At 43.2% G+C, this 23,392-nt stretch overlaps 1 long non-coding RNA gene and 6 other non-coding genes across 7 annotated transcripts; 3 read left to right on the top strand and 4 right to left on the bottom strand.

Annotated features, from left to right (window-relative positions):
- Positions 1-5,364: 5,364 nt before the first annotated feature.
- Positions 5,365-5,437, top strand: TRNAM-CAU. Its single transcript has one exon. It is a non-coding gene; the product is annotated as a tRNA-Met (tRNA).
- Positions 5,438-8,366: 2,929 nt separating this feature from the next.
- TRNAK-UUU lies at positions 8,367-8,439 on the bottom strand. Its single transcript has one exon. It is a non-coding gene; the product is annotated as a tRNA-Lys (tRNA).
- A 2,112-nt stretch (positions 8,440-10,551) lies between these two features.
- Positions 10,552-12,434, bottom strand: LOC112579711. Its single transcript, XR_003104047.3, has 3 exons — positions 12,271-12,434; positions 11,479-11,692; positions 10,552-11,298 (listed from the first exon to the last, which is right to left on the bottom strand). It is a non-coding gene; the product is annotated as an uncharacterized LOC112579711 (long non-coding RNA).
- TRNAM-CAU lies at positions 10,619-10,691 on the bottom strand. Its single transcript has one exon. It is a non-coding gene; the product is annotated as a tRNA-Met (tRNA).
- TRNAL-AAG lies at positions 11,500-11,581 on the top strand. Its single transcript has one exon. It is a non-coding gene; the product is annotated as a tRNA-Leu (tRNA).
- Positions 12,435-16,110: 3,676 nt separating the features above from the next.
- On the top strand, positions 16,111-16,182 carry TRNAQ-CUG. Its single transcript has one exon. It is a non-coding gene; the product is annotated as a tRNA-Gln (tRNA).
- A 425-nt stretch (positions 16,183-16,607) lies between these two features.
- On the bottom strand, positions 16,608-16,718 carry TRNAL-CAA. Its single transcript has 2 exons — positions 16,681-16,718; positions 16,608-16,653 (listed from the first exon to the last, which is right to left on the bottom strand). It is a non-coding gene; the product is annotated as a tRNA-Leu (tRNA).
- Positions 16,719-23,392: the final 6,674 nt, after the last annotated feature.

Here is a 23,392-nt window from a genome sequence, read left to right as displayed (position 1 = left end):
GTAGTCATGGATGGATGTGAGAGTTGAACTATAAAGAAAGCTGAGCACTGAAGAATTGATGCTTTTGAACTGTGGTGTTGGAGAAGACTCTTGAGAGTCCCTTGGGCTGCAAAGCAATCCAATAAGTCCATCCTAAAGGAAATCAGTCCTGAATATTCATTGGAAGGACTGATGCTGAAGCTGAAACTCCAATACTTTGGCCACCTGATGTGAAGAACTGACTCATTTGAAAAGACCCTGATGCTGGAAAGATTGAAGGTGGGAGGAGAAGGAGACAACAGAGGATGAGATGGCTGGATGGCATCACCGACTTGATGGACATGAAAAGTGAAAGTGAAGTCGCTCAGTCATGTCCGACTCTTTGCAACCCCGTGGACTGTAGCCTACCAGGCTCCTCCATCCATGGGATTCTCCAGGCAAGAATACTGGAGTGGGTTGCCTGGGAGTTGGTAACGGACAGGCAGGCCTGGGGTTCTGCAGTCCATGGGTTCGCAAAGAGTCAGACATGACTGATCAACTAAACTGAACTGAAACTCATATATAAAATGTTTCTCTGAGTTCTTTTATCTAGCAAATTAATCAAACTCAGAGAGAGGAGTTTTTTAAAAATCTCATCTATAATCAGTTGATCATATGCACAGCTGACAACCTGGACTCGTGATTGGCATCTGAAGTGGAGGGCAGTCTTGTGGAACCCAGCCTCTAATTGGTAAAATCTGACATTATCTCTGGGTAGATAGTGTTAGAACTGAGTTGAATTGTAGGATACCCAGCTGGTATAAAGAACTGCTTGGTGATGTGGTGGAAAATCACACATGTTGGAATTATGTCAGATCCATAGGGCATGGAAAGATTCTTTCCATGAAGCATCAACAGGTACAAAGCTGATGATGAAATGATGAAAGTTGCTCAGTTGTGTCCAACTCTTTGTGACCGCATGGACTATACAGGTCAGTGTTCTGGCCTGGAAAATTCCATGGACAGTATAGTCCATGGGCTCGCAAAGAGTCAGACAGGTACAAAGCTGAAAAGGTGTCAAAATCCCTGGTTCCAAGTTCAAGTAGACCTGAGCAGAGCATCAACAATGTACAGGCCAGAGAATAAGATTAAGATGATGTTGCAGATGAAAAAAGTATTAGCTTGTGTGGTAGTTAGTCTCCCAAAACCGACCCCAATGTTGCAGGTCTCTCAGTAATCACACCTTTGTATAGCACATTTTCACAATGAATCTTGGCTGACCTAGTAGAAGTTCATTGAAATGATGTTTTGCCCATTCCAGGCCCATCTGAGTCATAAGAACCCCAGCAGCTTCTGATGAGGTTTCTTGAAATGTTCAACCTGAGAAGCTCCCTTTCAGAACCCAGCCACATGGAAAGGCCACAGTCAGGCACTCTGGGCAACAGTCTCAACAAAACTCCTAGCAGATCACAAACACCAAATGCCAACACCTGTCACATGAGCTGTCCATCTTGAACAACTCAGCCCAATCAAGTCTTCAGAGGATCGAAGTTCCTGCTGACATCTCATGGAGCAGAGTTGCCCAGATGAGCCCAGTCAACCAACAGAATCAAGAGAGATAATAAAGTGGTTTTCTACTGCTATCACAGCAAATGTAGTGGCTTGAAACAACACAAATTTATTATCTTAGAATTTTGCAGGTCAGAAGTGATACATTTGGGGACTTCGCTGGTGGTCCAGTGGTTAAGACTCTGAGCTCCCAATGAAGGGAGACTGGATTCAACACCTGGTTGGGGAACTAAGATCCCACATGCTGTGTGTCCAATAATAAAATTAAACAATTAAAAAAGAAGAAGAAGAAGTGAGGGCAGGGTATTGGCAGCCTGCATTCCCTTCTGGAGACTTAAAGGGAGAATCTGTTTCCTGCTTCACAGAGTTGTTTTTTGCAGTGGTAGGACTACAAAAGAAGTCTCTTTTGTCTGCTGGCTGTAAGCTAATGGACACTTCCAGCTTCTAAAGGCTGCTACATTCCTTGGCTCTTCAAAGCCATGAATGATGGGTCGGAGTCCTTCTCAAAATCATATCTCTTTACCTAGTCTTCTTTTCCCCCACCCCACTTCTAAGGACTCGTGATTAGGATCATCTTCCTGTCTCATGGTCCTTAATCACATCTGAAAAGTACCTCTTACCATGGAAGGTAACATTCACAGGTTCCAGGGATTAGAGAATGTTTTTAGAATGGCCGCTATTCTGCATACCACAAGCCACTGTGTTTTGGAATTCTTTGTTACATATTAGTAGATAATGAGGACACAGTGGGAGCCTTATCTTCAATGCCACACACTTGAACTTTACCTCAAAGTTCCTTCTCTATTTCCTCCTCTTCCCAGTCTCTAAATTATGGAGTTCTCTAAAGTCCCTACCTGACCCCTCATGTATTCCGGGCATTTATCTTCTCCCTTCATGAGCTCACCTGATCACCTGACTTTAAACGCCACCTACACCCTGATGATTCCCAAACTTTAATTTTCAACCCCGCCTCTCCATTAAGCAGATCCATTTACATGACTGACATTTCCACTGAATGTTCAAAAGGTATCACAAACTTGGTATGTTCAAAGGTCTCTTGATTTCCTACCCATCCCCAAACCTGCTACTTCTCCAGTTCTCTTAATCTTGATAAATAATCATAGCAGTAATTAAAATGTGTGAAATAAAACTTAGATTCCAAATTAGTTATATTGTACTTTTAGCAAATAAGAAAATTCTGTTTTTCTTGCTATTTGGCTGCCCCTTTCTGGTATTATTATTATTATTTCATTCTTAAGTAGTCATATTTCCCAGAAAATGAATCATTTTTTCAGTGTATGAGTTTTTGTCATGATCAACATAACATCAAACAATACTGGAGAAAGAGCATATACATTTCTGATTTACTATAGTACTTTTTCTTATTCCCATCCTTAAAGCATTTCCAAATTAGAGAAGTACATTCTTCTTATCTCATTCTTTGAAAATAAAGATTTTACAGCAGGCCAAACCTCAACGTATTTTCTATGGCCAGCAACAATGACAGCCACGTTGGAGGCCCAAAAAGTTTATCTCATTACATTTGTATGAGGTTAAAAGTCTCAGTAAGTGCTTCTGCACATTTTGAAGAAAATAAAACTGACTATAAACTTCAATAAACTATGAAAACCTCAACATCATGAGTAAACAAGCCACAATCTTTTTAAAGCAATGCTATATGCACACGGAGTGCAGGACATTTAGCAGATAAGACCTTTTCATATTCTTTGGTAAGGCTAAATAGAATTTGCCAAAATTCACATTTGCACCTCTGCAAATTGTGCAGATAGGAGAAGGAAATGGCAACCCACTCCAGCGTTCTTGCCTGGAGAATCCCAGGGGCCGGGGAGCCTGGTGGGCTGCCGTCTATGGGGTCGCACAGAGTCGGACACTACTGAAGCCACTTAGCAGCAGCAGCCGCAGATGAACAAGGCCTATTTTGTAGTTAAGCAAGATATCAACAATCATTTAAGTATGTAGCGGTTTTGTTAAGTCTACATACAAATCAAGAATACGATTTTCGACACTATGTTTCAAGCGAAAGTCGTAGGAGCTAGGGAAACATTTTTTGGTTGCCGTATTTTGACACATCACTTGAAGTTGTTATATTGTAGACAGCAAGCTCATCAGACAGAATCAACTCCAGGTTGCAAGAGACCAATACATGGTATCGAAATTTACCTTTTTGTTTGCCTCCCGGTTGCAACCTCTGAATTAGGACTTTTCAAGTGTTATACCCAACTCTATTTTTCAATGAGCACTGGTGTCATTTGGAGACTAAAAAAAAACTGATTGGAAAGTTCTCTCCCGTCTAAACCCAGATTTGGGAGATTCGGTCTACCCATGTACTTTCACACCTCCTTTTTCACCATGCCCAAATCCAAATCCTTTTCTACATACTGTGCAGTTGCTTCTGTAATTTACCTCCCTAATCCAGTTGTATGTGTTCTTCAATCCGTCATTTAGACTTTTTCAGTGATCTGGGTCATGCTGGAATTTCCACGGGAGTTCGTTTGTTCCCACTTTCATTATCTAGACTCTTAGAAAATATGGTCATAATATCCGCAATGTTAAACATAAAGCTAACACTATTTGGACAAAAAGCACAACAGTTAATCTACAGACACAGCCAAACTGTTGACGCCCACGACTACGGATCACTTATTTCGCACATTTAAGCCGCAGCACTCAGAGGGATGCAACAATGGACCGCCCATTGTTGCGAACCAGAAATTACCATTGCCCTTATCAGCTGCCAGGGGGAAACAGCGACTGCAACTACAGAAGCTGAAAAAGATGTGCCGCATCCATCTAGGTAAATCAGTGTTCCTTTCAGCCTTCCGGGGTGGAGAACCCCGGGGCTATAAAGTTGTAATAGGATTTTTTGTACTTTCCCCAACCGTCCGTAGCCCAAACGAAATGGCCATTCTCTGAATGGCCCGAAAACACTGACTTTTCTCAACTAGAGAAGAGGTTTCCTGCAGGTGGGGCTTTCCCGAGACTTTTCCTGCAAACCAAGTGAAAGTGTTAGTCGTCGGTGGTGTCCATCTCTGTGCGACTCCATGGACTGTAGCCCGTCAGACTTCTGTCCCCAGGCAAGAATACTCGAGTGGGTTGCCATTTCCTTCTCCAAGACAGCAGGTAAACCAGGCTTTTCACCTATTCTTGTTTCTGTAACTACAACTCTTATACCAGCAGATTTCCACGAGTTCGCAGCAAGGACACCTTACTCTTTGAACCATCAAGTGCCACATAGTCCGGGAACCCCATTTGGACTTCCTCTGGAAGGAGCGGTGGTTGAGGAAGATTGTAGTCCGTTGAAAAACTGATGGGACTGGGGGAGGTGTTTAAAAAGGAGGACAAACCTCTTTCTGGGAAATTTGCCTGCGAAGGAGCAAACGATATAGAGCGACGGCTTGAGACCAAGGCGCCGAGTCAAAGGAAATGTTGAAGACAGTAAACACTTAAAAGTGTTCAAAATACTGATGCAGAAGAATCGAGTATTGAAGGAAAGAGGAATCATGAGAGAGGAAGTGGGCAGTTTTCCTCTTCTCTAGAGACCACAGAGATGGACGCCGGTGTAGTTTTAGTGCAGGTTTCTGGGCAAGACGTTAAGGAAATTTTCCTTCGGTTGTGAGAAGTGGAGGTCATCAATTCAGAACGAGCGAGATCAATAGCGACAATCCCCATCTGACGCAGGTTGTAGAAGCTGTTGCACTTGTGCAGAACAGCTTTTCATTTCCAAATTTTAAAGCCAGGGAAATATACAGCAAGACCAAAATTTAAGCAAAGTAAAATCCAGTGCTAAAGATATTTAATGAGCGAGTGTCCCCATCTGCCTCCTTAGCGCAGTAGGCAGCGCGTCAGTCTCATAATCTGAAGGTCCTGAGTTCGAACCTCAGAGGGGGCAGCTAACTTTTGCCCTTAGGCGTCAAAAAGTTGTAGCCTCTCGTCAAAGTCTGCTTACTGGCCATTGAGTTGAAAGTGCCCTCGAAGAGGTTAAGATTTAACTTTATCTTCCTCCCAATTGGTAAGTACAAAAATATGCAGACATGTGCCTCTTTATGTGTAGTGACTTGTTTTCTTCATTTCTTTCCAATGGACAACCTCTTATCCAAATTCCTCTGATTACTATTTCTTCTTGGAGCAGTATCCTATTGGTGCACTCTAATTTATTGAAAAAAATAATGTACAGATATATTAAAATCTGATATTCAGTTTTCTCAGTAAGCTTTTTGTTTCCTCTTCAAATATGCATGCCGTCTCCTTGCCCTGGCCTCCCTATCTAATCTGGTTCTAACTGGTTTCCCACCTGTACTACAGTAAATTGTTGTTGTTCTTTAGTAGATAAATCATGTCTGACTCTTTTGTGACCTCATGGCCTGTACCCTGCCAGGCTCTGTCCATGGAATTTCCCAGGCAAGAATACTGGACTGGGTTACCATTTCCTTATCCAGGAGATCTCCCTGACCCAGGAATCCAACCTGCCTCTCCTACAATGGCAGGCGGATTCATTACCACTGAGCCACCAGGGAAGCCCACGGTATAGTGGTCCACAAAAACATCCGCACCCAAAACCTCAGAAAAGGACCTTATTGGAATTAGTCTTTGCAGTTGTTTTGGGCTTGCCTGATGTAATCGGGCTTGCCAGGTGGCTCTAGTGGTAGAGAACCCGCCTGTCAACACCATAGACCTAAGAAAGGAGGGTTGGATCCCTGGATCGGGAAGATTCCCTGGAGGAGAGCAGAGCAACCCACTCCAGTAATCTTGCCTGGAGAGAACATAGAGAAGCCTGGCGGGCTACAATCCATAGGGTCGCACAGAGTTGGACACGACTGAAGCAACTTAGCACACATGTATGCATATGTAATTAGTTAAACTAACATGAGGTCATACTGGATTGGGGGTGGGGGGAGTACCTTAAATTCAGTGGCTGGTGTCCTTATAAGAAAGTGTGTTTCATCCACTCTTGTATTTCCAATGCCTAGCACAGTATCTGACAAACAATAAAAGTGAAAGTGGCTCAGTCGTGTTCAACTCTTTGCAACCCCATGGACTGTATAGTCCATGGAATTCTCTAGGCCAGAACACTGGAGTGGGTAGCCTTTCCCTTCTGCAATAAAGACTTGTCAAATAAGCCAGTGAATTAATTAGCATATTAAATGTTGCTGTTTTTGTTTTGTGTGTGTGTTTGCCATATTCCCTGTAAGAAAGGTTTTTTCTATCAAAGGAGAAGTTATAAAAAATAAAGAAGTGATTCATTCTTAGAATAGTTGAACAGAAAGGTATATAGCCATCTTGTGAATAAGATTCCTAAAATGGAGGCTCGTTGCCAATCCTGTTCTTTGCACTTCTTGATTCTCTTTCCTCATAAGAACATTTTGGCGGGCTAATTTTGCCGGGTTTATCCTGGACATGCGCAAAGAACTAAAAGAATGGGGAAAGTAGTTAATATAAACCCTCCAATCAGGAACTTAACAAGTGCTACTCGTGGCCCTCATGGAGACCAGTCGTCCAATAAAAACTTAGGTGACCTCCAGGAAAGATTTTAACTCTGGTCCTCAACCTATGAGGAGCAAAAGGAGGGAAACTGCGTCTTTGGGACAAAAACCGAGTGAACTCTGTGTTTGCCTCCAGACCTTAGTCTATAGGACTCCCTTCTGCAAAAGTAAACTGCCTTGCCGAGCCATTTTCGATTTTGTGTCTTATTCCTGAGACCCCTAGAGCATTTCCAACATTCCCTATCACTGTATTCAGTTCAGTTCAGTCGCTCAGTCGTGTCCGACTCTTTGCGACTCCAGGCAATCAACACAACAAATTTGGATTTTTGCAATAATCCCCGCAAGGAGCCCTACCTACTGAAATTCGTCCTACAGTTATACTTCTCTGGCTTAGTCTGTGCTGGAAAAAGAGAGCACAATACTTAGGCTTCTCCTGCTAACTATCCAGACCTCAGACAGTCTATATTTCAGTGTAGTTCTCTTAGTTCATTCTGGTGCAGAATGGAAGAGGTGTATACTGGGGAACATTTTAACCACGTCCTCTTGAGCCTCAGTCTCTGATTCCAGGAGCCTACATCTGCTACAGTTTAAGCAATGCACTTACGGATTGCAGAGAGGCCAAAGGTTTGGATTGTCTGGCTGTTAGGCAGTTCCTTAGAGAATCTTGATTCTTACTGGAGCCACGACTATTCTGAATCTGTTCCTCTCCTTTATAGAATTAGAAGCTATTTTTTAATTCACTCAGATTTCTTCAGACTTGCAGGACTGATCACAATAGCCAAATATTAGAGAAATTCCAAGCCAGAATATGAACATATAGCCATATTGATGTTTGATTAGCATATTCTTTCTCATGTAAAATAAACTCTATAGTGGAAAGCAACCAATATTAGAAGATTGCTCTATGCACCTGTAATCAGAGTAATGGAAGTATAAAATATTAATGACTAGGATATCAGGCAAGGATGGTCCAGTGCACTCACCACCGAAATAGTCAAGCCAAGCCCCTCAAAACAATAGAATTCCGATCCTATTATGATGTTTTTCTAAATACAGCCACATTATCAGGTAGATATTCTTTTTACCCTTACGGAGCTTTGCAGTCCAGAAATGCCTTCTCAGCCATCCATTATCAACCAACTCACTTTTAGGAAATTCTTTTGTTCTGGTACAAGGCCATGTACCCTAAGATTCATTCTTAAACGTTAGCTGCGACCGTTCTGATGTAGAGATCCCATATATTCAGCTCAGCGTTTGCTTGAGAGTCACTTACACTTTTCCTCTGCGGAAATACTCGCGGAGGCGGAGTCAGAGCTGGATACCAAAAGCCTAGGAAAGCGCCCGAACAGGGACTTGAACCCTGGACCCTCAGATTAAAAGTCTGATGCTCTACCGACTGAGCTATCCGGGCTCCCTTACGGGTAGCTTGTTTCCTAAATATCCTAACGTGAAAAAAAGTAAAGTACACGGACTTTAAAGTACAAAGTTTAATTTTGTCCATATTCCTTTATCTTTATTCCTAAATCTATTTTTGCAGCCTTAAATAGGGCTCACAACTACTTCTGCCCCCAGGTCATGAGAAAAAAATAATTCTCATACCTGAGTGATAGTAACCAACTTCTTCTAAATGTTGTATATAACTAGAGATGTCACCTGGTCCATCTTGTCCTTCATCTTCGAAATTTGAGCTCCAAGTCTCCCCCTAGCCCTTAAGAATGCCTAGCACAAAAAAAGCCTTCAATAAGTAGGCTTTAAGAACTTATTTTGAGCAAGCAGCTCAGCTTTGCCCTCGGCTTATAGAGTGGAAGGCCACCACCTCTGCCCTAGTGGAGTTTTTACTCTTTAGAAGGGAGTCAGCCTTTTAAATGACGAATTACATAATAAATGTTTGGTTACTGTGATAAATGTGCTTAAGAAAAAGTACAGGTTACTGAGATGTGTAGAGAAACAAACATATAATCTCATGACCTGAGTTTCCAAATTGAATGAAGTAATACAAGTAAACTCTTGGAATAGTGTCTGGGATTTGCTAATGGTTCGGTGAAAGGTAAGTGTTATCATCATTATTCTTTTTATTGTAAACTACATGAATTAGAACATCATATTTAATCATTTGGTCGTGCTACCTTAGGCAAATTACTTAATCTCTCATCCACTTTCCTCCCTCAAATCCTGCAACAGAAATTTCTTCCTCAAAGATTGCGTTTAACATGATGATAGGAGATACATTTCCAATTATGTATTTATTCATGCCACTATTCAAAATAGATTTGAGGTGGTCTACACAACTTCACTGTAATAAGATAAAAAGAAAAACATTACTAGACTTGAGTTAGGATAAAGGATAGAGGTAGAAAATTAAAAGTCTGCACAGTAAAGTACACCCCCTCTCCAGATCTCCAAGACAGTGGATTATAAGGGGAGGTGACCTCTTCCAGGGCTCAGAGAAGAATTTTCCCAGAAGACAATGTTTAAACTGAGAGTCAAAGGCTTTGTACTGTAAAGTTGATAGTAATAAACTAGACAAAAATGTGGCTCCCACATTCCAGGAAGTGAAAAGAGCAGAACACTTTGAGAACTTAATGAAGGCCTGTTGTACTTATGAGCAGATCTCTTCTTGGGACAGTATTGATAAAAGTGGGGGCAAGTTGAACAGAAAGACAGAGACAAAACAGAGACTGACAGGCTCAGAGGTTATGGCTAGGAATGCATCATCCAGACTTCATTCTTGCAGCAATATAAAGTCATTGGGGATTTTAAGCAGGGAAGAACAACATGGTCAGAGATAATTTCAAATAGAGCATACTGGTTTCACATAAAGAATGTGGCAGCATGGGACAAGAGATGATAGACTTGGCCTACTGACTGGCTATGTGGCAGTGCTGGGGAATGGCAGTACTGGGAACACTTGGGCCCAGACTCTTCCTTGGGACCTAGAGAGGAAGAAGTGTCAAAATCATTTCTCTCTGTAACTCATTGCCCTAATAAGCACTTTACTGGGAGAGGCAGAAATGAAAGAGAATAGGAAAGGGCACTTTGAATCTTTTGCAAATTCTCTGGAAAGCATAAAGTGTTTGCTCTGCTTTTGATCTGCCTTGTGGATACCTGAGGGTTCTGCCACCAGCAGCAGCAGGCAAGCTCTGAGTGATCAGAATATTGGAAGGAAGTGACCTTCTCCACAATTGTCAACATGAGATAACTGCATATGTGCTGAAGGATTCAAAAAACTTGTTCAGCTGATTGCATTCAGATCGGATCTCCTGAGGTTGCTGTTAAAAATCCAGAGTTGTCTTGTCTGCCCTGTCCCACTCAAACATAGCAAATAAACTGCATGAGATCAGGAGCATCTTCTGTTGTATACAGTGTGGTATCCTTCAACCCATATGTTATCAGTCAAGGTCTACAACTGGAACAAGAATTTTGGGGTAATCCTACTGAAAATTACTATTTTGTGTCTGAATATTACACGGTTCTGTAAAAGAACAATTACCCGTTCGGTTTCATCAAAGCAAATTTCCTCGGTTTTGTGTTTATTTTTTTAAGACCTACAGAAGGAGAAGAAAACAAAACAGAAAAGTAAAACTACACGCTGCCCCCTCTGAGGTTCGAACTCAGGACCTTCAGATTATGAGACTGACGCGCTGCCTACTGCGCTAAGGAGGCAACTGTACCGCCCCCTTCAACAAAAGGTCTACCAACTTTATTGCAAGAAAAAAATTCTCGGAATCACAATGCCTCAAAAGAAGATGGAACTATGGTTTAATTCGCGTCTAAAATATCCAAAGTCTGGAAGGCAGAGCCACTCAGCCCAGCTCGTTTCCCCTGAAAACTGTCCTGCGAAGACTTAGGGGCGGTGAGGGCAACTGAATCTGGACTTTGCAGAAGTTCTGTTTGCTATAACCAGGACCTGTGGAGATGCGCTACCTTCTGAAAAGCAAACAGGACTTCAATAGCAAGGACTGCACTCTCTGCCTCCCTCATGAGGTTCCGTGGAGGAGTTTGGTCTCTTGAGATGATGAAGGAGGGCGGGAAAGGCGGGACCCTCGTGATTCTTTCCTCTTTTTTTGTCAGCCTTTCTCCAGGCTCAAACAAAACTCCCGGACTTGCTCACTCCTGTAGTCCGAGGGCTTACTCCGGAATCCAAGTGGATCTGGAGCCCATAGCATTCACTGGAACTCTCAGTCTGCGTGACTCTTTTTTCCTATATTGGTGACAGATGGGGCAGGTGCCTCTTCCCGCGCCACCTGCGGCGTCACCATTCAAGATGAACCTGGGAGCCATGAGAAAGTAAAGTGTCAGGGGTCAGGGGGTTCTCGGGCTGTGGTGGGAGTGGGGAGGGGAACGCTGGAGGAAGGGCCCCGGGGACAGTGCAGAGTGGCGAGGGCGTGGCGGGGCGAGAGAGAGGAAAAGGACCTGAAATAGGTAGCAATTTGGGTCAGATGATACGCACATAAAAGCAGGGTTCATAGGAGGTAGCGTGGCCGAGCGGTCTAAGGCGCTGGATTAAGGCTCCAGTCTCTTCGGGGGCGTGGGTTCGAATCCCACCGCTGCCAGAGTCCTTTTGCACCTCAAGCTTGTCTAGGCATTCCAAGTCCAACTCACACAACAATTCTCACAGGCTCCAACGTCAGGTAGGTTCCTCTCCTCCTACAACATCTGTTTTCCTAGAGACCAGAGACAGATGACAGCTATAGGCACTGCCCCCGAAACAGTGTCCACCTCATGATAAACCTTCAACTGATTATTCCAATGAACAAAAAGTTACTGAGCATCTACTGTGCATGGTATTTACTCCCTCGTATTTTCATCACCCAGCAGTATAGAACACATAACAGACTCTCTTTAATTCATTCTTTTGTGTAAAAAAAGAAAAAATCAGATCCTACTGTGTACCACCTCCTAAGTACTTACTTAGGCCCCGTAAATGCAGTAGTAGTTATTATGGATGCATTATTCCATATATGGTGGACTGATGAACGGCGGTCAGTCCCCCTGAATCCATTTGCAACTGGAGACAGACCCTGCCCAGCCGCAGTTCTCAGCATCACTGCAGCCTTCTCATTTCACATTTTAAATCCTATTTATGCTGATCTGAGATGTGGGGGTTCTTCTTACACTCCGCTGCCCTTCACCTCACACTAAATCGAGGCGCTTTCCCCACTCAGCAGGTGTCTCTGCGTCTTCTGTTGGGCGCCCTCGGTCTCTGCTCCAAGCAATTCCCCCTGCCCTCAAAGTTTCTTACCCTTCAGCTCGGTAGTTGCTGTCTCCTGGAAGCCTCCCTTGATCTCTCTCCAGAATCACAATTAGGCACTGAGCACCTGGATGGGAACAAGGAAGAAAGTCCCTGCCCTGGTGCCTAGGAGAGAAGACAAGCAATAGAGGCATAATGGCCACTGCTGCTGCTGCTGCTAAGTCGCTTCAGTCGTGTCCGACTCTGTGCGACCCCATAGACGGCAGCCCACCAGGCTGCCCCGTCCCTGGGATTCTCCAGGTAAAAACACTGGAGTGGGTTGCCATTTCCTTCTCCAATGCAGGAAAGTGGAAAGTGAAAGTGAAGTCGCTCAGTCGTGTCCGACTCCTAGCGACCCCATGGACTGCAGCCTACCAGGCTCCTCCATCCATGGGATTTTCCAGGCTAGAGTACTGGAGTAGGGTGCCATTGCCTTCTCCGATAATGGCCACAAGAATGCACAATTTCCACTGGTAAAGAATCCAACAACGAAACTATGAATGACATTGTAATATATAGTTACCAAGACAAAGAACATTACCTCAAGACAATGTATAGAAGGACATACTTCAAATTGTTTCCAGTGGTAACAGTGTTAGAGGACAGGGAGATTATAAACTGTACTTTAGACACTTGTTTGAGTTGTTAGATTGAGTGGATATTTATTTTATAAGTCCAATAGGTGAATTCACAAGTCTGTAACTTAAAAATTTTTTAAAGCCCAATCTGATAAATAAGGCAAAGAAGAAATGGAACAAGCTGGGGAGCTTGTAGCAGGCCTCAGCTCAGCCATCCCTTCCTCTGGCAGGTTTTCCTCATTGCTACCTGACACTAATGGCGTATTCCTATTGTTTTGCATTGGTCATGCTCTGTTATCACTCTAGCCATCACTTATTTTAGTATTTACCATAACTTTTGGAATTGGAAAATTTTGTGTAATTGTCTGCTTTTCTCTATGCATCATAAGCTTTGTCAGGTATAGAACCATATTTCTCACTTCTCCACATCATGAAAACTAAACATATTTCTGGTAAGTAGTAATGAATAAATAAATACATGAAAGAATATCTTCCTCATTTGTGAAGTGAGTAAGGTATATAGAGCTGTGGCGCCAGGAAGACCTTGAGATCTTCAGTTTGAGGTAGGGTCATGTGTTCTAAAGCCCCATTTCTACAGGACACTCCAGCTGAACTTGGTTCTTGACCACTGATTTAGCCACACTGACTTGCTCTTTTTGGATTCAGCTCTGCTACCAGGTAAGTGTAAACCGTTCTTGCTCAGATTATGAGGGAACAGATTGTTTCTGGATTGTTGGACCCAGTCCTTTCTTCCCCTAGACATTCCCCTCAGTGGTTTTTGTTGACATTCACCTTGCGATATGAGGTTCACATTCACCTTGTGAACCAACCATGGATGATTCCAAGGGAAAAGAGCAATCTTCTGAACTCCAAACTCATGAATAAATAAACCAACCCATGGCCAGATCGGAGAAGGTGATGGCACCCCACTCCAGTAATTTTGCCTGGAAAATCCCATGGAGGGAGGAGCCTGGTAGGCTGCAGTCCATGGGGGCGCGAAGAGTTGGACACGACTGAGCGACTTCACTTTCACTTTCCACTTTCATGCATTGGAGAAGGAAATGGCAACCCACTCCAGTGTTCTTGCCTGGAGAATCCCAGGGATGGGGGAGCCTGGTGGGCTGCCGTCTATGGGGTCGCACAGAGTCGGACATGACTAAAGTGACTTAGCAGCAGCAGCATGGCCAGATGCCCTATCTTCCAGCTCCATAACCACTATCCTTCCCTGAGATAAAAAATGTGCTAAGGTTGAAAAAACATTGATTTATGCCCCCTTTTTGCCTTGTCTAGCCTCAGAGGACAATTTAAAGGATATCGCTGAAGAGTAGGCTTTTGAGGTTCTGGTTTAATTTTAAAACCAACAGATATAATAGAATAGAGAGTTGATGTGCATGGAGGGAAGAACTTAGGAGAACTGTATAGTGACCTGGGCAAAGTCTTTGAATTTCATTGTTGCCCTCTCTACCTCCCCAAAGATATATTCACTTCAATCCATATTTACTGAGCATGTGTTTTGTGACAGGCAACTTGCTCGGTTGTAAATCCAGCAAAAAGATGAATGGCAGAAAAATGATTCAGGAATTCATAAGCAATTCATTCTTAGAAGATTACCAGAGGTCCATGAAGAATGTAGGGTCAGTAATTAATATTTAGACTGACTAAAGTAGTAATTTATACTGAGTATTTTTTCCAGTGATGCTACATATATGATCTCTTTATTATATGTTGTTCTTAACAATTACTAGATAAATAATCATGCTATGTCAATAAAATGAAAATTTAGAGAAATAAATGACCATGCCCAGCACTATGACATCCTCTCTTGGCCATCCACACTCCAGGACACGTTTGTGGGGCCCTATGGCTACAGTCCATGGGATCGCAAAGAGTCGGACACGACTGAGCGACTTCATTTCATTTCATTTCATTTCATGGCTACTGGAATGTCGTACCTGGGAGCTAGAACCTGGAAAGGAACCCTCCACTTGGCAAAAAGCCACAATTATGTCCTTTAGACTTGTCAGATTTAGCCTGTGGCGAGAAGGAAAAAGACACCCCTCCAAAAAAGTCCGACTCTGGGCTATTTATTCACTCCTTCTTTAATTCATGCATGCATTCATTGATTCATCCTTTAATCTATGTGTTCATGCAGCAAGCGGAGAAAGAAATGGCAACCCACTCCAGTATTCTTGCCTTAGAGAATCCTGTGGACGGAGGAGCCTGGTGGGCTGCTGTCCATAGGTTCACACAGAGTCGGACACGGCTGAAGCGACTTAGCATGCATGCATGCATTGGAGAAGGAAACAGCAACCCACTCCAATATTCTTGCCTGGAGAATCCCAGGGACAGAGGAGCCTGGTGGGCTGCCGTCTATAGGGTCACATAGAGTCGGACACGACTGAAGCGATTTAGCAGCAGCAGCAGCAGCAGCATGCAACAAGCCATAGATTAAGTTTCTATTAATACTGTGTACCAGAACCATCAGGTGTCAAAGAGAGGTGAGAACCTGTCCTGTACTTAAGGCATCTCAGAGCGAAAGGACAGATTTTAAAATGGCAAATCCATAATTACACCTAAGCAGGAAGCACCAAGAAACTTTGAGGTTGCTCTGGAGGCATCTGCAGGTATGCTAGAATGAAAAGCGAAGCTGTAGAAAAAATACATATATGTTAATTTTTCTTTTTTCCCTTTTGAAGGGCAAGATGGAAATCCACTTTGCTTTTGCATATGTCGGAAATAAAGGCAAAATCAAAACCGCCAGAAGTAACCGTTTTCTCAGATAAGGATCCTGCCCTTACCCACACATCAAAGGAAAGAAATATGGGAAGAAGTCTCAGGGAAAACAACCAGGGAAGGTTTACCCTCCCAACAACCTCCCACAACCTCCCACCCTTGTGTTTGGCCTCTCTATCACCCTTCGCCTTAAAAGTGCCAGATTTTCCATCCCTCTTAAAAAAAAAAAAAGCCCCCGTAAATTAAAAAAGAAGAAAAAATCAATTAGGAAGAAGAGCAGAGCTTTAGGTTAAAGTGGCAAGTTTCATTTTAAATTGTTTTTTATACATCTCTGTTGGTAAAAATAAATAATAAAAAGCACAGGGATAGAATAATTTTAAATGAAGTGCAGTCTATAAAAATTTTGGATCACTATGCTGTGTACCTGAAACGAACATTATAAGTCAACTATACCTCAATGGGAAAGGGGGAAAAAAAAAAAAAAAAAAAAAGAGCACAAAGAGATATCAGATGGACAGTGTATCAACTCTTCAACAAGAGCGGTTCCATGGTGTAATGGTTAGCACTCTGGACTCTGAATCCAGCGATCCGAGTTCAAATCTCGGTGGAACCTTCCCTGCTTCTTTTCTTTTCACATTCCAATCCCTTAACAGAGTGAACCAAGCTACTTTCAATTTCTGCACTTTTAATTTTTGATACGTTCGGCCAGTGAGAAAGGGCGTGAGACTACGATCCCAAGAGCCCGCGAGCTCAGGACAGTCTGTAATCACCGAGTCTGTGTACATGTCTTTCCGTTTCCATCAGGCTCCTTTTTCTGCCAGGACGCCCCTAGGTTAATAAGCGTTCGGTGAAAAGCGCCTTTCATGACAAATCGGAGCACAGAGAAAAACGGGATCCATGATAAGTAGCAACGGAAAAGAAAGGGGTCGGACCTCATTAGGGGTCAGTCGTTAGGGCTGAAAGGCGGGGAAAGTAGAAAGAAGAACGAATGCAATGGCTGAGAAAGTGTTTGTGATAAGGAGAGAGAAAAAAAAAGTCTGTCAGAAGTGGGATTCGAACCCACGCCCCCATTCGGGGACCAGAAACCTCTATCAGAGGAAGCTTGTGTGAGCTTGAGTCTGGCGCCTTAGACCACTCGGCCATCCTGACAGGTTGGCTCTCTTGGGTAAACAAACAAAACCTTCAGATTCGCTGGACCTGCATTCCTCACGAGCTGTTCAATTCTTTTGTAGTTTAAGGTTTCTCCGGAAAAATGGGAATCCTTGTAAATTAACCAAACCTTCTTTCTCAGTAGAGTCAGCAACTCTGAACCTCTGAATCCCGAGTATGGTTTGACGTTTCTTCCCTCGCCTTCCCTCTGTAACCCCAGGATGTTTAAACTCAAAGATCCTAATGACCTGGGACCGATCCCCGACTGGACAGGAGCGAACTCCATTTACTCGTTCCCAGAAAGGACGCAGAGTGCGGGCTCTATTCGCGAGAAGGTTCCTGGCAAACCAACCGAACTGGCGGGAATTCAACGAGGAAGTAGTGACGGAGCCCGTGTAGACCTGGGGAGAAAACTGGTGAGTTAGTATAGACCAGAAAGGGGCCAGGTGAGTGGGTTTTACAGACCTTGAGCATGAAGACTGGATGTGGTTGTGAGTTTCAGAAAGCAGTAACCAAAAACAGGAAGTAGTAACCAAAAAGAAAAAAAAAAGTTGATAAAGTGGAATCCATCAAACCTAAAAACTTTGGTTAATAAAGCTCTTTCTCGGCTCCATCTTCTTGGTAGCAGCAGTCAGATCAGATCAGATCAGTCGCTCAGCCGTGTCCGACTCTTTGCGACCCCATGAATCGCAGCACTCCAAACCTCCCTGTCCATCACCAACTCCCGGAGTTCACTCAGACTCACGTCCATCGAGTCAGTGATGCCATCCAGCCATCTCATCCTCTGTCGTCCCCTTCTCCTCCTGCTCCCAATACCTTCCAGCATCAGAGTCTTTTCCAATGAGTCAACTCTTCGCATGAGGTGGCCAAAGTACTGGAGTTTCAGCTTCAGCATCATTCCTTCCAAAGAAATCCCAGGGCTGATCTCCTTCAGAATGGACTGGTTGGATCTCCTTGCAGTCTAAGGGACTCGCAAGAGTCTTCTCCAACACCACAGTTCAAAAGCATCCATTCTTGGGAGCTCAGCCTTCTTCACAGTCCAACTCTCACATCCATACATGACCACAGGAAAAACCATAGCCTTGACTAGACGGACCTTTGTTGGCAACGTAATGTCTCTGCTTTTGAATATGCTCTCTAGGTTGGTCATAACTTTCCTTCCAAGGAGTAAGCGTCTTTTAATTTCACGGCTGCAGTCACCATCTGTAGTGATTTTGGAGCCCAGAAAAATAAAGTCTGACACTGTTTTCACTGTTTCCCCATGAAGTGGTGGGACCGGATGCCATCATCTTCATTTTCTGAATGTTGAGCTTTAAGCCAACTTTTTCACTCTCCTCTTTCACTTTCATCAAGAGGCTTTTTAGTTCCTCTTCACTTTCTGCCATAAGGGTGGTGTCATCTGTGTATCTGAGGTTATTGATATTTCTCCCGGCAATCTTGATTCCAGCTTGTGTTTCTTCCAGTCCAGCGTTTCTCATGATGTACTCTGCATAGAAGTTAAATAAACAGGGTGACAACATACAGTCTTGACAAACTCCTTTTCCTATTTGGAACCAGTCTGTTGTTCCATGTCCAGTTCTAACTGTTGCTTCATGACCTGCATACAGATTTCTCAAGAGGCAGATCAGGTGGTCTGGTATTCCCATCTCTTTCAGAATTTTCCACAGTTTATTGTGATCCACACAGTCAAAGGCTTTGGCATAGTCAATAAAGCAGAAATAGATGTTTTTCTGGAACTCTCTTGCTTTTTCCATGATCCAGCGGATGTTGGCAATTTGATCTCTGGTTCCTCTGCCTTTTCTAAAACCAGCTTGAACATCAGGAAGTTCACGGTTCACATATTGCTGAAGCCTGGCTTGGAGAATTTTGAGCATTACTTTACTAGCGTGTGAGATGAGTGCACTTGTGCGGTAGTTTGAGCATTCTTTGGCATTGCCTTTCTTTGGGATTGGAATGAAAACAGACCTTTTCCAGTCCTGTGGCCACTGCTGAGTTTTCCAAATTTGCTGGCATATTGAGTGCAGCACTTTCACAGCATTATCTTTCAGGATTTGGAACAGTTCAACTGGAATTCTATCACCTCCACTAGCTTTGTTCATAGTGATGCTTTCTAAGGCCCACCTGACTTCACATTCCAGGATGTCTGGCTCTAGGTGAGTGATCACACCATTGTGATCATCTGGGTCGTGATGATCTTTTTTGTACAGTTCTTCTGTGTATTCTTGCCATCTCTTCTGAATATCTTCTACTTCTGTTAGGTCCATACCATTTCTGTCCTTTATCGAGCTCATCTTTGCATGAAATGTTCCTTTGGTATCTCTCATTTTCTTGTAGAGATCCCTAGTCTTTCCCATTCTGTTGTTTTCCTCTATTTCTTTGCATTGATTGCTGAAGAAGGCTTTCTTATCTCTTCTTGCTATTCTTTGGAACTCTGCATTCAGATGCTTATATCTTTCCTTTTCTCCCTTGCTTTTCGCTTCTCTCCTTTTCAAGGACAAAGAACTGCAAGTCGGTGACTAAACCGTGGCTACTAAACCGTGGCTACGGTTTAGTCACCGACTTGCAGTTCTTTGTCCTTGGTCAATAGCTACACACACTGGAGGTGACAGGCCAGGAGTTGTGGTTGTTTAGTCTCTAAGTCATATCTGACTCTTTGTGACCGCATGGACCAGCCCGCCAGCTTCCTCTGTCCATGGGATCTTCCAGGCAAGAATTCACATCTTCTGCATTGGCAGGCCAGGAGACGGTCATCCATCTAAGTTCGTGTAGCCTCCCTCAAGGACATCACTCAAGTCGTGCCCCTGGCAGGGATGCCCCTAGAGGATGAGGCTACCCTGGGCCAGTGTGGGGTGGAGGTTCTGAGCACCCAACAAGTAGCTGGCCACATGCATACAGGTGAAGTCCGTGGTCCCTGCTGATGCTGGGTCAGAATCCCAAAGTGGCCAAACAGGAGAAAAAGAAGATGGGGCTGGGCCAAGAAGTATATGCAGTATAACCAGAGCTTTGTCAATATTTTGCCCACCTTTGGCAAGAAGAAAGGCCCCAAGGCCAACTCTCAAGTCCTTTGTAATCCTGGCTTTCTCTAATAAAGCCACTTAACTCAATCAAAAAACAACAAAACACACCATTAGAAAAGTGAGCACCAGAGGAAAGGCTGTGTGAGAACCAGAAGGCGACTGCTTGCAAGCCAAGGAGAGGGACCTTAGGAGAAATCACCCTTGCTCACACCTTGACCTTGGACTTACACTCTCCAGAAAATATACTGAAAAAATTAATTTCTGTTGTTTGAACCACACAGGCTGATGTTTTGTTACAGAAACCAGAGCACACTAATACAAACATCTTCCATGGTAGCTGAAGACTCTTAAGAGTCCAAGACAGAAGATATCAGTCCTCTGTAGGCCAAGCCCAGCATCATGTAGAGTCATTCTGCTATACTCTGTGGGTCAGAGCATTCTAGGCAAGTCCAGATTCAAGAGAAGAATAGAACTGCACCTCTCAATGATACAGTGTCACTATGTATATGGAGAGGAAAGAAACTGATGGTGACCCTCTTGGCGGTAGCTAGCCATCCCTGCCCCCACCTAGCCCCAGTGGCCTGTGAGCTTAATAAGGGCAGGAAGCAGAGGGTATTTACCAGTAATTCAGTGAAATCCCCCAAAGTCTTGCTGTTTGAAAAAATGGGTCAGATTAGCTTTCTTCCCCAATGTCTCCAAAGATTTTATCCTCAGGAAATGGAAGACAGTTAAATTTGGGGAAGCTAATTGCCAATTCAAAAAGAAATCATATTTAGAGAATTCCCTGGTGGTCCAGTGGTTAGGACTTGATGTTTTCAATGCCAGGTCTGGGAACCAAGATCCCACAAGCTGCACATCAGGGCATGGCAAAAAAAATTAAATAAAATGACTAAAGGAATCACATTTTTCAGTATCAGCATTACCTGAATATTCTTTGAATTCTCCTAACCTATATCTGCTGGATCATGGAAAAAGCAAGAGAGTTCCAGAAAAACATCTATTTCTGCTTTATTGACTATGCCAAAGCCTTTGACTGTGTGGATCACAATAAACTGTGGAAAATTCTGAAAGAGATGGGAATACCAGACCACCTGATCTGCCTCTTGAGAAATCTGTATGCAGGTCAGGAAGCAACAGTTAGAACTGGACATGGAACAACAGACTGGTTCCAAATAGGAAAAGGAGTTTGTCAAGACTGTATGTTGTCACCCTGCTTATTTAACTTCTATGCAGAATACATCATGAGAAACAGTGGACTGGAAGAAGCACAAGCTGGAATCAAGATTTCTGGGAGAAATATCAATAACCTCAGATACACAGATGACACCACCCTTATGGCAGAAAGTGAAGAGGAACTAAAAGCCTCTTGATGAAAGTGAAAGAGGAGAGTGAAAAAGTTGGCTTAAAGCTCAACATTCAGAAAACGAAGATCATGGCATCCAGTCCCATCACTTCATGGGAAATCAAAGGGGAAACAGTGGAAACAGTGTCAGACTTTATTTTTTGGGGCTCCAAAATCACTGCAGATGGTGACTGCAGCCGTGAAATTAAAAGACGCTTACTCCTTGGAAGGAAAGTTATGACCAACCTAGAGAGCATATTCAAAAGCAGAGACATTACGTTGCCAACAAAGGTCCGTCTAGTCAAGGCTATGGTTTTTCCTGTGGTCATGTATGGATGTGAGAGTTGGACTGTGAAGAAGGCTGAGCGTCGAAGAATTGATGCTTTTGAACTGTGGTGTTGGAGAAGACTCTTGCGAGTCCCTTAGACTGCAAGGAGATCCAACCAGTCCATTCTGAAGAAGATCAGCCCTGGGATTTCTTTGGAAGGAATGATGCTGAAGCTGAAACTCCAGTACTTTGGCCACCTCATGCGAAGAGTTGACTCACTGGAAAAGACTCTGATGCTGGGAGGGATTGGGGGCAGGAGGAGAAGGGGACAACAGAGGATGAGATGGCTGGATGGCATCACTGACTTGATGGACGTGAGTCTGAGTGAACTCCGGGAGTTGGTGATGGACCGGGAGGCCTGCCGTGCTGCGATTCATGGGGTCGCGAAGAGTTGGACACGACTGAGAGACTGAACTGAACTGAACCTATATCTTGTCTTAGATTGTTCTTTGATCTAGGACCCTTCACACTGGTTGTTAGAAGCAATAACCTACACCAGGGAATGTTGTTAAAAGAACTAAATGACAGCAATACTGGTATTGGATTTTTTTTTTTTTTAATTGTCTAGCAGATACCTGGGACAGCTAGAAAGGACACATATTGTAATGGTTAGAACTTACTCTCTGGAGCTGGTCTACCCAGATTCCAGTCCTAGCTCTGTCATTCACTGACTCTGTGATCTTAGACAATTTAGTTAACAATTTCCCCAGCCATAAAATGAAGATCATGATACTAGTATCACCTTGCAGGATCTAGAAAGATTTTGTGCTTTAATGAACAGAGTGCAATATATAATAACTTCTTAATAGGTACTTATTAAATGAAAAAGTCATCTCTCCTTCCCCATCAACCTGGAAGAATAAGAGGAAGAATTGGTACAAATCAATTATTCTTAAAAAATTTCCTGAATTTTCCCCCTTCCTTTTATTCTCAGTCCTCCTTTAGATCCATAGTAGCCCATTCTGAGAGTTTGCCCTGTGGGTTCTCTTTTGGTAGGGTTGCTGGGAGATGGTCAGAAAACCACAAAGCCACACTTGTTGAAAAAGAGAACTTCTATCGCTTTCCAAAGTGCAAGCAAATCCCTCTTTCTTTTTTTCTAAGTTTTTATTGGAGTATAGTTGCTTTACAATGTTGTATTAGTTTCTACTGTATAGCAAAGTGAATCAGCTGTACATGTACATATATCCTCTTTTTTTGATTTCCTTCCCATTTAGGTCACCACAGAGTATTGAGCAGAGTTCCCCATGCTATACAGTAGGTTCTCACTAATTATCTATTTTTCACATAGAATCAATGGTGTATATATGTCAATCCCAATCTTCCAATTCATCCTCTACCCCCAAATCCCTCTCCTTTATCAAATGTCTTACTCTCCTCTCTGTTTCCTGTATACTTCACTACTACACATCTCTTTATTGCTCTGTCTTAAGATGTCTCTCTCCTCCTTGCCTGTTTCACCTTCATTTTCCTTAGAAATACCTGAGGAGAATGGCACTGAGTATCCTGATTCTTTTCTAGCCTACCTGCCCATTCCTCTGTTCCTTATCAGCTCTTATTCTACTAATGTCCTCTTGTGTCACTATTGCATTAGTCTCTAGATGGGTCCTCCTAGTTGCTATTGCCTTACTATGACCTGCACCATCAATTTGTCATTCACAAATTGTGTTCGCAAAGCATCAATGGAACCTCCTCCCAGACACAGAGTCTGTCCTCCACAAGCAATTTTATCACCATTGCTTTGTTTTAATGACTTTATCTAACCAAATTTATCAGTATTGTCTGTCCAAATTTTCTTTCGTGTATTCATTCCTAAACACTCCAAATCAGATTCTCTTACAGTTTGCCAGTACCCTCCCAATAGTTTACTTATTAACGCTCTTACCCAACTCGATGGACATGAGTTTGAGTAAACTCAGGGAGTTGGTGATGAACAGGGAGGCCTGGCATGCTGCAGTCCACGGGGTCGCAAAGAGTAGGACACAACTGA

The sequence above is a fragment of the Bubalus bubalis genome, chromosome 2 (assembly GCF_019923935.1).
Source record: "Bubalus bubalis isolate 160015118507 breed Murrah chromosome 2, NDDB_SH_1, whole genome shotgun sequence".
NCBI lineage: Eukaryota > Metazoa > Chordata > Mammalia > Artiodactyla > Bovidae > Bubalus > Bubalus bubalis.
Note: the sequence above shows the minus strand (reverse complement) of the source record. Positions and strands in the feature narration are given on the sequence as shown.